A 16298-nucleotide genomic window follows, 5' to 3' on the forward strand; every position below is an offset into this window, starting at 1 on the left:
ACAACATTCTGTTTTTCAGAATTGTCTGTGGTGATACATGTGACTGTACATCATTCATTTTCACTGCCGTATAGTATTCTATTGAACTACAGTACTATTTATTTTTACTTTCTGCTTTTGATGGACACTTGGACATTTCCAGTTTGGGGCACAATGTCAACACCACCATGATCATATAAGTTGCCTAATGTACTTATGTAAGGTATTACTTCATGCTGACCAGTTTTACTCAGCGGTTAGAGCATCGTCCCAAGAATGGGTGTATAGAATTAGTGGGTCATAGAATAAGGATATACTCAACTTTATTGGGAAGTGCCAAACTGTTTTCTGAAGCGGTTACATAAATTTATACTTCTAGCCGGGACTGGTTTGGCTCAGTGGATAGAGCATCGGCCTGCGGACTGAAAGGTCCCGGGTTTGATTCTGGTCAAGAACATGTACCTTGGTTGCGGGCACATCCCCAGTGGGGGGTGTGCAAGAAGCAGCTGAGCGTCGATGTTTCTCTCTCATCAACGTTTCTAACTCTCTGTCCTTCTCAGTTCCTCTCTGTGTAAAATCAATAAAATATATATTTTTTAAAAAATTTATACTTCTACTGTCTCTTATGAGAGTTACCATTGCTCCCAATCCTCCCCAGTGTTTGATGTTGTCAGACTCTAAAACTGCCACCGGTCTAATGGCAAGAGATTCCTTGGCAGTGAACAGCACTTAGACAGTGTCCTAAGAAGGCCATAGGCCTTCACAGTCTACATCCATTTCCATTTACCTTCTGAAAGAAGGTTAAGGAGAAAATTCAATTTTGCCTAATGCCTCCCCCATATGGCTAATTTATATGCTAATTAGCAAGATAAGAATCGATGAAGCTGGTAATCAATATGATATCCAAGGCACCAGTAATGAAATTCATTTTGAGATGCACTGCCAGTGGAAATGAAGCAATTACGCAGGATAAATGGGGCAGCTCAGGGAATAGGGGCTCCGCATTGCACTTGACTGCATTATTTCCCCCTGTTACTCCTCCCTCCCTCTTTCCCCACCACCTTGAAATCAACTGTCCATTCAGATCCTTCGGGGCACCACCCTCCAGCTTCTTCCCCTACATATTTAGAGACTTGCACTATCCCTGTGGATTTGTGGTCTGCCAGGGAGGAAATGGAGCTAAAGAAAATGACAGTCTGAGAAGACTATTGTATAATGATCCTAATGCCCAGATTTCCCACAACTGTCCTGATTTCAAATATTTTTTCTCATCAGACCACATGTCAAATGATTGGTCCTATTTAAATCCAGTGTGACGTGGGCCATAGTGTGGCCACAAGATTTAGCTGAACTCTAGAAAGTTTTATTTCAGCACAGACATTTATTCCAGGGTTTCAGGTGTGTGTGTGTGTGTGTGTGTGTGTGTTTATGTGTGTGTGTGTGTGTTTGTGTGTGTGTGTGTGTGTGTGTGTGTGTGTGTGTGTGTGTGTGGGGGGTAGTGATTGTACTTACCTCTGAAGATTAATGGCACAACATTCTTCACATCATACTTTTCAGCTAAGATAACTGAAATTTATCTTTTATCCTGATGTCTGCTCATTGGAATCATCTGGAGAGATTTTCCCCAAGATTTTATTATGAAAATGTTTAAACATACCAAAAAGTTTTTTTTTTAATTATGCAGTGAATATTACGTGTATCTTATCTAGATTTTACAATTAACATTTTACCATACTTGTCTTGTCACATATCTTTCCAACTATCCATCTCTCTGTCCATTTACCAGTCCATCTTATTTATTTTTTATGCATTTCAAAGAAAATTGCAGGCATCAGTACACTGGTATTTCACCCCTAAACATGTCAGCATGCATATCACTAACTAGAGTTCAATTTTAGGTAAAATTTGCGTACAGTGAAATGCGCAAATCTGAAGTACACCATTCTCTAAGTTTTAACAGATGTGTACACCAATGTAATACAACCCCTATCAACATGTAGGACATTGCCATCGCCCAGATGTTCCCTCCTGCCCAGCTCCAAGCCACTCCCCGGCCCCACTCCCCACTTCCAGAGGTGGCCATCACTCTGACTTTTTCCACCATAGATCAACTTTTCCGATGCCTAGACTTTCGTATAAATGGAACCATTCCATTTGTATCCTGTGTAAGGTGGCTTTCACCCAGCATAGCATTTCTGAGACTGATCCATGTTGTTGCATATGTCAATCATTTGTTCCGTTTTATTGCTGAGCAGTATCCAGAGTATGGATATACCACAGTTTTTTAGCTACTATGAATAGAGCTGCTAGGAGCTGGTCTGTACAAAACTCTTTTTTTCCCCCCACAGAGGAAGGCGGAGGAAGAGAGAGATAGAAACATCAATGATGAGAGAGAATTATTGATCAGTTGCCTCCTGCACTCCCAATTCTGGGGATTGAGTCCACAACTTGGGCATATGCCCCTGACTGGAATTGAACCCAGGATCCTTTCAGTCCATAGGCTGACACTCTCTATACACTGAGCCAAACCGGCTAGGGCTGTACTAATACAAGACTTTTTATGGACCTGTGTTTTCATTTCACTTGATGAAATTTCTGAGCTCTAGGGTAGGCATATGTTTAGCTTTATAAGGAAGTTGTGCTCTTCCTCAGAAGCTTTACTTCTTTATTTTTTTAAATCCTCACTGAGGATATTTTTTCCATTGAATTTTAGAGTGCAAGAGAAAGGGAAAGACACAGAGAAATATCAATATGAGAGAAATACATTGGTTGCCTTCTGTACAAGCCTTTGACTGGAATCTAACCCGGGACCCTTCAGTCTGCAGGCCGATGCTCTATCCACTGAGCCAAATTGGCTAGGCCTCAGAAGCTTTTAAAAACACTGCTGTGCCCTTGCCAGTGTGGCTCAGGTGTTTGAGCATTGTCCCATGCACCAAAAGGTTGCTGGTTGAATTCCCAGTCAGGGCACATGCCCAGGCTGCAGGCTCAATTCCAGTGGGGGGTTGGAGAAGTTGGGGGAGGAGGAGTGTGCAGAGGCAGCCAATCAATGTTTCTCTCTCATCAATGTTTCTATCTATCTCTTCTTCACCATTCCTCTCTCTCTAAAAATCAATAAAGATATATATTAAGAAGAACAATGTTGCCCTAGTCTGTTTGGCTCAATGCATAGAGCTTCGGCCTGCAGACCCAAGTGTCCCTGGTTCGACTCTAGTTATGGGCACGTGTATCTCAGTTGCAGGCTCCACCCCAGCCTGGGCCCTGGTCAGGGTGACTGCATTAGGCAACCACTGATAGGTTTCTTTCACATCAATATTTCTTTCTGTCTCTCCCTCTCTCTAAACATCAGTGGGAAAATACCCTCAGCTGAGGACTAACAAAAAAGAAAAATATCCTCAGGTCAGGATTAGAAAATAAAGAACAAGAGAGTGAAGGGGGGTGAGGGTAGGGTTTTAGAAAAACACTGCCTCTCTGATCGCCCCCAGAAATTTCTAATTAATTAATTGGTCTGGAGTGGGACTCAGGCATGAATATTTCTGATATGCTTGTCTGGTGGCTCTAATGTGCCCCAGAGGTAAGAGTCACCGCTCAAGGTTTAACGTTTTACTACAGATGAAAGTTTTTGGATACCAATAATAAATGCAAATTATTTATTTATTTATTTTACTGTAAAAGTGGCTTTCTGTTGCTGTCCTGTTTTTACTGCTCTAAAGACTTGATCATTCTAAATCTAGAATGATCAGGACATCACAATACAGACTTCAGAGCGAAAAGACTTGCTTTTTAACCCCAGTTTTGCCACTTCGTAACTATATAATCTGAGTATACCACTCACCAGTTTCTCTTCTGTAAAATGGGGTTTATAATATGCATTCCAAGGTTATGAGGAAGGAGTGCCTAACTCCATGAATTTTCTGAATTTACCATAGGACCAGGGTGGGGATGGAGGCATGCAGCCCTCCAGATGGGTAGAATTCCTTAGCTCCGCCTTTCTGAACAAAGCTGATTGACAGCTCCTTTCTTAGGCTGGCTAACGTGGTGAACGTCAGAGGCTAAAGAGCTGTCACCTTCCTATAATGACTGGCCTATAATTATCTCTTGTCTTACAAATATGTATTTAAAAACTACAAGTTAATAGGATGGGCGCCTATTCACTGTTCCTGTGTAGCCAAACTTTGCAAAACTGCTGGCTGGCGTCCATAATAAGAAACAGTGAGGAGCTATCCAGCAGCTTTCGATCTGGATTACTGAGCAAGGAGTCCACAACAACAAAACAAACTACTGACATCTGATTCCTCTGAAGCCTGGCCAAAGAGGAGACAGGCCTGGACCCCCTGTCTTCTGAGTCTCCCTCTTATGGTATCAGTCCAGACCTGAGTGATATCAGTCCAGATCCCTGTGCCCTGCAGAGTTGTATGTGTGGCTCCTGATCAAATGCTCAGTGCTTGTTGGGGAAAAAAACATCTCTTTAAGGGGTCTTCTCTCATTTTTCAACCATTTGAGTGAGGATTTGCAGGAGGAATACGGTTGTAAACAATGGGTTTCCCCATGTGAGACAGGCCAGTGTGGGCATAGATGAGGCTCTTGAATCTGGCTAGAAGTGCCAGTTTCTTTCTGAACAGAATGGCTGGGGAGGCTTCTCCTCCATGTCCTCCACAGACTCCTCCTGAGAATGCAGGAGGGTTCTTTGCCTTCCCGGGAAGGCAGGGTTTCAGAGTATCAGAGGTTGCTCTGGGCTCTGGTTATCAGCGCAGAGATCCAGGGTAAGAATGGCTGCTGGTGAGCCTCTTCTCAACTTTTCAACCTCCCTACGTTTCTGTCTGTGGAACTCCCGTGCTTTTGTTAGGGAGGCACAGGGCAGATGGCCTGCTATCCAAGGCACGTGCCTGGCTTCCATAGTCCCATCTTGGGTTGGTTTTATTCTGTAATGTGTCCCTTGAGAAGACAGACTAAGCAGTCTGGGTTACCCTGCAATTTCTCCAAACTATTTGCATGAAATACTGCAGGCAAAAAGCTCAGTCTCTGATTGGCTGTTGCTAGGTAACAACATAATCATCAGGAAATTAGACTGGCCTTCCCCCCCCCCCCCCCAACCCAGAGTATGTGTGTGATTGCAGCGTTGTGCGGGAAGAGAGAGGGAGTGGAACAAAGAGAGATAAATGGGATGGTCTCGAAGGCGGGGACGCCACAGCCACAAACCTGCATCCCACGGTAGGACAATCTGCTTTGGGTTGGGCTCTTTATGCAGTCAAGCCAATATTGGTACATTTTCCTTTTTTTGTAAGGATGACAAAGCTAGCAGTTCCTGCAGACAGCAGGAACAGACGCTATGGAAGCAACTTTGACATTTGAAGTGATTTTTAGAAGCAGGAGGTAGGGCTTACTATATGAGAATTACCTCAAGTGAGGATAAATAAATGGGTCTGGAGAACATGCATAGGCAGAGGAATCCATTAGTGTGCCTGCAGAGTGCCTGAGAGGAACAGAACGTGAGGGTGTGCATGGGAATGAGGCGTGTGACAGAGGAAAAACTAGCATGTTTTGAAATGGGGAAGGGAGCCCCTAACCTGAAGGTTAAATTGTGTCTGTGAAAACTCTGCCACTCTTTGGGCACGTGGTTTTATTATCCAGCCAGCCGATCCTCTGCCTGTCTTTCTGCCTGGTTAGACTTGGCAGAGGGACGCAGAGTGAGAGAGAGGGGTGAAGTAGTTCATTTTCAAGATTGTATGTAGAGTCCTGACACGTGTACAGCTATACCTGGACACTCCCACTGGATCATTCATATCCATGTGACCAGGAGCCCTTTCCTCTCCCTTCCTGTTGGACCAGATGGCTTTCCCACCTCTAACCTCCTGTACCTTGTCCTCCTTTTGAGTTCCCTAGTAATGACCTTGCCCTTACATTAGACCCTCAGTTACCATACTGCATCTTCATTGGCTTGCTACAACCCCCGGCAAGCTAATTGCCTTTTGCCATCCATTGTCTGCCAGATTAACGACTCCTGTGTCTGATCGCCTGTAGCCTCCTCTGAGGTTCCTCTGTGTCCTCTCTCTCTCCTGCCCCCCTCCTCCACTCAGCCTCTCTGAGCTCCACATCTGACTTTTAGAAGTCATTTCATTCAAAAGGTAAAATAGAAATACTGTCCTTTTCCTCCACTAATTAAAGAAGGTAGTCCCTGGCATAATGCAGAGGGACCATTTTGTAGCAGTGGCAAAAATGCATACCAGAACAAGGCATAATAATTCATATATGAGAGTGACTCCAAGTGAGGAGGAATAAATGACTGTGTCTGGAGATATCAGGAGCAAGACAGAATGTGTGCCAGGAATCAAGACTCAGAAGGGAATCTCCTCCCAACCATACAGCCATCACAGGGACTTGCCCCGGAGAAAAGAAAGTCATCACCAATTTATAACTACGAGAGGGTGCAGGCCAGGCTGAGGGACACCCCCCCCCCCCCTCGGTGCACGAATCTGGTGCATCAGGCCTCTAGTCTTTAATAAGTTCCAAGGTGATACCACCCTTTGAAAACCTCTGCTCTTAAGAATAGAAAATGGGGGACAATGTATAATTGTCCACCTTCCACCTAGAATCCTCCCTCCCCATTTTCAAAGTCCTAATCAAACTCATCATAAAGACCCATTTCTTTTTTTTTCTTTTTTTTAAAATATATTTTATTGATTTTGTACAGAGAGGAAGGGAGAGAGATAGTGAGTTAGAAACATCAATGAGAGAGAGTCATCGATCAGCTGCCTCTTGCACACCCGCTACTGGAGATGTGCCCACAACCAAGGTACATGCCCTTGACCGGAATCGAACCCGGGACCCTTCAGTTCCCAAGCCGACACTCTATCCACTGAGCCAAACCGGTTTCGGCAAGACCCATTTCTAATGATACTTCTAGCTAGTTCAACTGAAGGTTATCTCTTTACATCTTATTACATTTTCAGGGGTCAGTGAATTAGGGCCCAAAGGCTAAGTCTAGCCCATAAGCTGTTTATGCAAAGTCCTGGAACGGATGGCTTTTACATTTTTAAATGATTGGGAGGGGGAGGGTCAGCTAAGAATATGCAATAGAGACCATATATGCTTTGCAAAGCCTGAATGACCTACTATTTAGCCCTTTACGGAAAACGTTTGCTGACTCCTATTATATTTATTTGTGTACTTTTCTTATTTCTCCTCTTCAACTGTTAACCCCTTAAGAACAGAGTTAGTATCGGAGTCATTTTTGTATTCCATTCAATGCCAAGCACATAATAATTGTTTAATAAATATGGAAAGGATGATGGATGCATGGATGGACAGATGGATGGATAGGTGAACAGGTGGGTGGTGAGTGCGTGGGTGGGTGGGTGGGTGGGTGGATGGTGAGCTATTTGTGAGGTTAACCAGTCTTATGAGAGTCCAAAACACGTTGCCACTTTGTAGCTACTCCATTTAGGAAATAAGAACAGTAGTTTCTCCATGAAGAGAATCAGGAAGTTCATACTAATGGCATCGGCCCTTTTTGTTAGTAACTTGAATGACGAAGACATTATGAGCTGTGCCACAGCTTGAAAAATAAGATTAGCATTTAGAACGTTTAAATGTATTCGTTTAAAAACAAACAAAAGCTTAAAATCTCCGTTGGATTTCTGGCATCCAGTGAAATAGTTTCATGGAACACTCACAGCCAGTGTCAAAGAGATCCTGGAGGCCACTTGGCGCTCAGCCTCTGCTCCGTCGGCTCCTCCGACATGAAACTCACTTCACACAGCAGCCCACTCCACTTCTCAACAACTCCTCTTGTTAGTACGTGCTTCTTTTTCTTTTGTAGTTGAAATCTATCTCCTCACAATTCCCACTCCAAAGTCCCACTTCAGCCTATTCTAGCTATCAAAATTAACTAAGTGGTATAAATATGAGAAAATAAGTAGGGTAAACTTATACTTAACTGGAAAGAGTGGAAGATTTAAGGGGGCCTGCCCCATTTAGATAGTTTGGCCTTGCAAAGAGTAACAGAATGGGTTAGAAACACAAGAAGTTAAAAGCCAACAGGTATGCCGAGAGAGGACAAGCAAATGTAAGGTATGAAATGGGATGGAGCATAGCATTCCAAACACAATGGGAAGCAAACGGCTGTTGGTCATAGCAGATCAGAGGCCAACCACAGACGTGCAGCGTGTTTCTGCCCCAGAGGAATGTTAATCGCAATTAGAGGCCATTATTTGGGGCAAATGAGGGAAAGTGGGCCCCAGAGCTGGGCTAGGGGGCTCTGGAATTGCTTTGTGATCCCAAAGCTCTGAAACAGCCGCCTTGACAAGTTGCTGGGGCAGAAGCAGAGCAGGAGAAGCCTCTTAGAAATGGCGGAGTCCTCTAACGGTGGGCGGGGCCAAAGCAGTAGGGCCCAAGGAGATGGGAGGAGGGGGTGGGGAGAGGAAACCGAAATCTCACGCTGTGCGCCTGTTCACCATGTAATGTAGTCCTAATATTAATCCAAAGACAGTGCCTTGAGAACTGATGACTCAATCATTGCATGACAACAGCTCCAGGAAGAATGTTTGTTGGTCACTTACTTTCTGATTTCTAAAGCACTTTTACTGCACAGGGCTTGGAGGTAAATGAGGAGTTTAATCTGGTAATAGGAGTCACTAACTAGCTTCTAGTCTCTTGCTTTCCCTCTCCCTTCCCAACATACATAAATACAAGAATGCACATATCTGAACACCCCCCACCTCATCCCCTGCTACACACACTCTATGGCTAAGTCTATTCTGGTTATCACTTCTCCCAGTTATACCTGTAGGTGGTTTGTTTGGTTTTTCTTTTCTTAGGAAGAATTTCTGAGATTTGAGGATGGAGCTTTTTAAACTCTGGTGAAAAGCTTATTATAATCAAGCCTGCTCAATAATCGTAAAGGATTAAAAGCCCAAATTTTTTAGTCTTCCCTTCTCCACACTCAAGGCACTCCCATATTACAACTGGGACATGTTCTACATTCAGACTCTTCTGGCTTATGGCACTTAATAGCTTATGATCTTGGACAGGTTACCACTCAAAACCAGATTCGTCATCAGTAATTATTGCTCTAAAACGATGCTAGGAGGATTAATCAGGCGAAGGGAGGGGTAATTATTAAATAACTATTCTGTGCTGCACACAGCGCTAAGTGTTTTTGCATCCTCTTATTTGCTTTTCCCAATAACTCGTAAAAATCTATAGATTAACACTGTTTACAGATGAGGAAACCGAGGCCCACAGAGGTTAGGTAACCTGCCTAAGATCTCTGACTGGGGCAGAGGCAGGAACTCAGACAGCTTTCTCTGAATACAAAGCTCCTTCTCTTCCTTTTAAATATGCCTCCTCCCTGAGACTGCCCAGCCCATGGCAAGCTTTCAGAAAAGGCAGGTGTCCTCATCCTTTCTCTCCGAACGAGGCGCAGGCAGTTGCTTTCAACTTGTTTTCCTTTTCAATTCAATAGTTACAAATTCTTTTATAAACCCTGCTGGCAGAACCAACCATGTACGTACATCTGTGAAAATACTAGGGGCTAGTGTCCTAAGTTTATAAAGACCTCCTATTACTCAACATCAAAAAACAACAACAATCCAAGTAAAATGTGGTCAGAGGACCTGAATAGACACATCTCCAAAAAGGACATGCAGCTGGCCAATAGACATGTGAAAAGGTGCTCAGAGCCACTCATTGTCAGAGAAATGCAACTTAAAATCACAATGAGATATCAAAATGGCTATAGTCAATAAATCCACAAGTAACATGTTGGCAAGGGTGTGGAGGAAAAGAACTCTCAAGCACTGTTGGTGGGAATGCAGATCGGTGCAGCCACTATGGAAAACAGTATGGAGATTCCGCAAAATGTAAAAATAAAACTGCTTTGCCCGGCCGGTGTGGCTCAGTGGTTGAGCATCGACCTATGAAGCAGGAGGTCACGATTCGATTTCCAATCAGGACACATGCTTGGGTTACAAGCTTGGTGAGGTATGCATGGAGCAGTCTATCAATGATTCTCTCTCATTGTTGATGTTTCTCTCTCTCTCCCTTCCTCTCTGAAATCAGTATATATATATATTTATTTTCAGTATATATACTATTATAATAAAAGGGTAATATGCTGAGTAGTGTCCTCAGTGCTCTACAGACATCTCATTTAATCCACAGAACCCCCGCATGAGGGAAATTTTACCTCATTCCCAAAGGAATGGAACTTGCCCGAGGATACTAGGATGGTGGTTAGAGACTGAACCCAGGTCTTCCTAACACAAGGGCCTGTGCTGCAGACACACCGTCTGCCACGTGGCTGATGTGTAAAAACTGGTCTGCCACCGGCGGATCCTGTAAACTACAGCCCACAGGCCAAAAACAGCCCGCCACGTATTTTTGTAACTCATATTTTATTGAAACACAGCCACACTCCACTTACAACTTGTCTACGGCCGTGTTTGCCCAGCAGAGTTGAGTAGGCATGGCAGAGACCATATGCTGGCAAAACCTAAAATATTTACTATCTGGCCCCTTACAGAGAAAGATGCAGCCTGAATAGTTGCCGTGTCTCAGAGCAGCGAGAGTAACGCTGCTGAGTCTCACTCCCTGACACTCCACATTTGAATCACATGGCTTTAACTGGATGTTCCTTCCCAAAGTGCCCAAATTTAAGGTGACCAGACATCCTGCTTTTGGCGGGACAATCCTGATTTTTAACAATTTGTCCCATGTCCCGTGGCATTTTTAAAAAGTCCCAATTTGGGAGGGACTGGAAAAGCAGACTTCCAGTTCTGGGGAAATCGGGACTTTTTTAAGACACCGTGGGGCAAATTGTTAAAAATCGGGACTGTCCCAACAAAAGCGGGGCAGTCTGGTCATATTACCCAAATCCCCCTTTTTCTTCTCCATATTCTTCAAACAACCAGCAAGCATCTTATAGAAACACTTGACATAATCTGCCTTCTATAAATTATGAAGCAAACAAGGAGGTTTCAGAAACAGTATATCCATGTATGTAAACATACGGGGGTCCATTTCACAATGAAACCAGACTATCTTGCTGGCTAAGACTGCATGGTCAGTTTTTTACTTCTCGTCTTTTACTTCTATCTTTGTTGGCCCTCTTTTACTTTGGCTTCTAGCGACCCTGAAGGGGCAACAAGCAGAGGATTGGGGGTAGGGAGAACTTTTTGAGGGGTCTTGACCTGAATCCATTTGGATTGTTTCCAGTGTATCGTAGCCTCAGACAGCTGCCAAAGGCACAATTGGATTGGTGCAAATCAGGATATTGGTGTTTGTGCGGCAAATGGGGGTGTAAGGTGGCCTGCCCTCTGGCCCCAAAGTCTAGAGAGCCTGCACACTGCCATTACTGACTCATACCTCGGACAGAGAAGCGACTCAGAGGAGAGGCCGAGCCATAGCAAAGGAACCCCATCACCCCGCCTTCTCAGAGTCTCCATACACAGCCACCGCAGGAATGACAACACCAGCAGCCTCTGTGGGCGGACTAGACCTCTCATTTCCTGCCGGTCTCTGTTTGCATGCGGAAAACCCGGCCCACCTCACTCCAGGGCTTTAAGCCCGAGTTGGAGAGCTGTTCTCTGTGTCTTTCCCCTCCACTTCCCTGGAATCTCTGTCACAGCTATAATCCGCAGCAAATGGATTCCCCTAACCCCGGCGGCAGAGGCCCAGTGTTCCCGAGACTTGGCAGCTCCTGGGAGGGCAGGAGCATCAACGTTTTTCCAGCTGCTGGTCTCAGGCCCCGTGGGCCGCAGAGACCTGTAATAAGATCACTAGCCAAGCCGGTTACAGTCAGCACATCGCTCAGAGTGGTCCCCTGTGACTGGGAGGGGGAGTTGACTAACAAGATTCACAGCCTTCAGAGCTCAGGCTCACACAAAACCACACAGTGAGTTGGAATCCGAAGAAAAGCAGACTTCCAGTTCTGGATGTGAGCCATTCATCAGGTCTGGCTGTGGTTCATAGTGGGAGTTCACAGGGATGGGTGGCCTTGGAGGAGAAATCAGGAACCAGTTAGAAGGAGGGAAAGGGAGGAATAAAAGTGGGAATTAAAAGGAAATTGAAAAGGGGAGTGTAAAATGCTTAAAGCCTAGATACTGAGTTTAAGGGTTCAGACTTTCTAATGTGGGGCCACAGGATTGGGGTGTCGTGAGAGGCCACAGATCCCTCAGTAGTCTTCACTGAGGCTTCTGAACCTCTGCCATTCCACGCAGACCAGAGCTTTGAGGCAGGGGAAGGTGGGAGTAAGAAGGCCTGCAAGCTTGGCTTCAAAGAGGAGAACTGTGGTGGAAAAGGCTTGAAAGCTACTGTATAGGTCCATGCCACCTAATTTTTGTTTTTTTCAACCCAAGTTCCCTTCCCCTGGGAAACCAATGAGAAAGTGACATGTAGCAGCTTCAGATCCCTCCTCAGGGCAAACCTCAACCCTCTGGTTGACAAAGTCGCCAGCACAAGTCCAGGCAGTGTTCGGAGGTGCCTCCATGGTCATGCTACTGGAGGAGACTCCAAGAAGCCCTACGTCCTGGATTGAGTCACTTTCCCAAAACCAGACATCAGTTTTTGCATCGGAAAGACAAGGGAGATAGTGCTGACTTTTGATTTCTTGAACTGACTGGTAGATTCACATGCCTATTATCTTTTATGTATACATTATATATAAAAGGTTATGTTGTCAGTATAAAATATTTAATAGACATTACTTAATAATTAGGGGATTACATTCAGTAATCTTGGTTCCTTTCACCTCTGAAAATCTAGATATGGACTTAGCCCAATGTCATTACAGTAATGGCTCAAGGCAAGAATGTGGGTGAACTTTCAGAGGACATAGTTTGGGAAGAGTTCTGGCTTTGGAGTCAGACCTGGTTTTCAATCCTAGTTCTGGGACGACTAACCTTGGATAAGTTACTTTGATGCTTCACTGACAAAATTGAGATAATACCTATCCTGTAAGGGAGGTCATGAGTACCCTATACAATAAAAGCATAACATGCAAATCAACCAAACAGCAGAACAACCAGTCGAGAGGGGGTGGGGGGCGGGCATGGGGCGGGTAGGTGAGCAAGCAGCTCCAGGCCAGCCAAGGCGTGTGCCAGCGAGCAGAAAGAGGGAATGGCAATGGGGAGGTGGCAGCTGAGGGGAGAAGGGGGGGAGAGGGCCGGCACCATCCCCTGATGGGCCCATCTGATCGCCTCCCGCAGAGGGAGGCCAGACTGCAGCTTAGGACATCCCCTGAGGACTTCTCGACTGTGAGAGAGCGCAGGCTGGGTTGAGGGGATCCCCCCTCCTCCAGTGCATGAATTTCCGTGCACCAGGCCTCTAGTATATATGTATAAAGCATTTACTGTAGTGCTTTGGATAGTAGGTGCTCGGAAAATGATCAGTATTATTAGTATAGGTTCCACTGATGGAAGGTACTGAAATTAGATCACCTTGAAATTACGATTCGTGTCTCCTATGTTTTTCTATTCCCAGTACTTAACAAGAATGCCCTGCATATGGTAGGTGCTCGATAGTTGCTCGGATTGTTGAGAAGTGGTTGACAAGGAATGGAAGGTGGGACAGGGCAGCGATGTGCTGTGAAAGCAGAGAAAGGGTGGATTCAGGCAGTAGAAATGTCACATATCCTTTCAAGTGTATTCTTATCCTCTGGGGCCTAGAGTCTGTTCTTCCCTCCTCTGTGCTTTGCATGAGTGACTGGAAGAGAGGGCAAAAGCCTCGGCCAGAACAGAGAGAGCAAGGAGGTGGGGCTCAGGGAGGATGGAGGAAGCCTGTGATAGAGTGCACATACTTATGAATGAAGGAGACAGGATGTACTTGCTGGGGGGAGGGGGGAGACTAAGGTTAGGGTCGGGGTGACCACACTAAGAGAGATCTCGAGCACTTGGAGCAAAGGAGGGGAATGCAGAGTGAGTCACATGCAGAGTGAGGTCAATCAAGGGAGAGTGGGACTAGGAGAGGCTGTGGGGAGACCTGAAAGGTCAGAAATAGGGAGAGAGAGCTCATTAGAGTAAACCAGAGCAAGCAGTCAGGGTCAAGTGAATGAGAGTGAGAGGGCAAGGGGAGAGGGAGAGGTCAAGGAGAGAATGAGAGGGAGAGCATGCATGTGTTCAAGAGAGTCCACACACCATCGAGGTGAGCGTGAGCACACAGAGGATGGGGCCAGTGCCAGGAAGCCAGCAATAAGAGAGCAATGGTCACAGGGAGGGTGGGTGTGTGCACAGACGGGAGAGAGCATGGGGATGAGAAGGCAGCCACAAGAATGGGAAAGGCAGGGGTGGGGGCAACAATTAATGAGATGGAAAAGACAGGTGTGGTGCAGAAGCCAAGCATGAGAGGATGAAGGGAGAAGGGGAGGCATGCTTGGCAGCAGAAGGAAGGAGACAGGCAGATCAGACAGAAAGTTCAGGAAACACACTGTGCCTGTCCCCATGTTGCTCAGGCCAGTCTCTCCCGCGTGGGATCATTGCTGTCCTTCTTGTGCAGCTTTTCTTTAGAATGCCGGGCTCTCTTCACAATTACGTGCTGTTTCATTCCTCAGTGAAGATCTGTCCTTGCCACAAAAGAGAAGAAAACAGCGGAGGCTGGTCGTCCAGGACGTAGATCACGTTATCCGTCACCTGCCATGACCGCTGCCGTTCCCCATGTTATGTTAATGTTTACAAGTACTTCAGTTGGGATGCCTTAGGGTGGGATGAAAGCAAGAACTGAACCCCAATTCTGGTCAGCATTTTGAGACACAGAGGCCAAGCATTTAACTAAGAGGAGACCCTGAGGATTCCATGTTTGAACATAACTCTCATTTACTTACTCATCGCTTGGTGATATTTAAAATTTCAGTTGCACCTCATTTCTGCAACTAGTCTCTCCATTCTGCCAGATCAGGAGTTGTGCCTCCTTCCACTTGCTCTCCTGCCTGCCTTTCCTTCCCAGAACATGACATCAGGGGGATTTAGCATGTTTCATTGATTCCTGCATCATCATTATCCTTAAGTATCCATAACAATTGAGTGGCCATAATGAGGCCCAGAACTGAGTGCATTTCCAGACAAAGGGGATTCCAGGGCAGAGGCCTTGCCCTGTGGCAGGAAAATCAGATGTGCAAGCATTAGGGAAACCACGGCTGAAGGACCCAGGTCGTGAGCCCTCTTTATGGCAGTTATATTGTTTTGGAAGCCAAAGCCCTCTGAACTTCAACTTGCTGGCTGCCAACTGGGAGTGGCCCAGATTTCCTTACCCCCAACGTTTCTGTCTTTTGATCTCCATCCACACATTTTAGCCCAAGTTGAAATCTGCCCAGCCTGAAGAAGGCAGCCTCGAGGAATGTTGACAACCCAATTGAGATGACAACATTGGAGTGATGACAACAGAACATAAATGACATTGTAGTTCTTTGCACTAATCATTGCTCTCATTAGTGTGAAAAAATCATATTATTTTCTCCATTTATTGAAATAATATAACCGGCAAGCAGAGAATTTAATGTGTATGATGGGATGACAAATTATTTTTGTTTGTTTTTTACTCCTCTCCCAAGGATATATTTTTATTGATTTTAGAAAGAGAGAGGAAGGGAGAGGGAAAGAGAGAGAGAGAGATAAATCGATTGAGAGAAACCATTGCCTTCCATACGAACCCTGATCAGGGATTGAACCCATAATTTGGATATGTGCCCTGGTGGGGAATTAAACTCCTGACCCATAACCCATGGGACAGTGCTCCAACTAACTGAACCACACTGGTCAGGGCAGTAAATGTAGTTTTTTATGTAAGAAGGAATAGGTAGGAGGGAAAGCTTATATATAGAAATGAGGATTTTAGAAACAGCATGAAAGAAGAAAAAGAAAGGGATTTGAACTCAAATCTGAGCATGCCTTTCTCACCCCCTCCCTTCCTCCCCAGCCCTTCTCCAATGCCAGTCATTGCCTCGAGGGGAAGTGTGACTTTCAGTTCTGAATCCAGATCGGAGGTGGCCTCCTTAATGACTGGGGTAGACGTTCCCAAGGGGTGCTGCTGTTTCTACACTGAAGGAGGACTGACCTGTTAGCACTGAGACAGTTTCAATAACCACACAACAGCCAGCACTTAGGGAGCGCTCACTATACACCTGGCGCTCTGCTACGCACTTTGTATCATTGTTCTACTTTATCCTCCCAGCAATCCATACACTCTTACATCTGATAGTTAAGAGACAGAAGGTTAGAAAAGTGACTGCCAAGCTTTCTCAGCTAATAAGTGGCAGAGCCAGGACATAAACCCAAGTCTTTCTGACTCTCAACCCTGCAATTTGAACCAAATTGCTCAACCTAATGCCCTAC

The 16298-nt window shown here is 45.3% G+C and overlaps 1 protein-coding gene across 1 annotated transcript in view; it reads left to right on the plus strand.

Moving 5' to 3' along the window:
• PHC2 (polyhomeotic homolog 2) overlaps window positions 1-16298 on the plus strand; it is a 78176-nt gene that overhangs the window by 16067 nt on the left and 45811 nt on the right. The gene's annotated exons all lie outside the window — the stretch shown is intronic.

The sequence above is a fragment of the Pipistrellus kuhlii genome, unplaced genomic scaffold (assembly GCF_014108245.1).
Source record: "Pipistrellus kuhlii isolate mPipKuh1 unplaced genomic scaffold, mPipKuh1.p scaffold_m20_p_2, whole genome shotgun sequence".
In the NCBI taxonomy this organism is placed as follows: Eukaryota; Metazoa; Chordata; class Mammalia; order Chiroptera; family Vespertilionidae; genus Pipistrellus; species Pipistrellus kuhlii.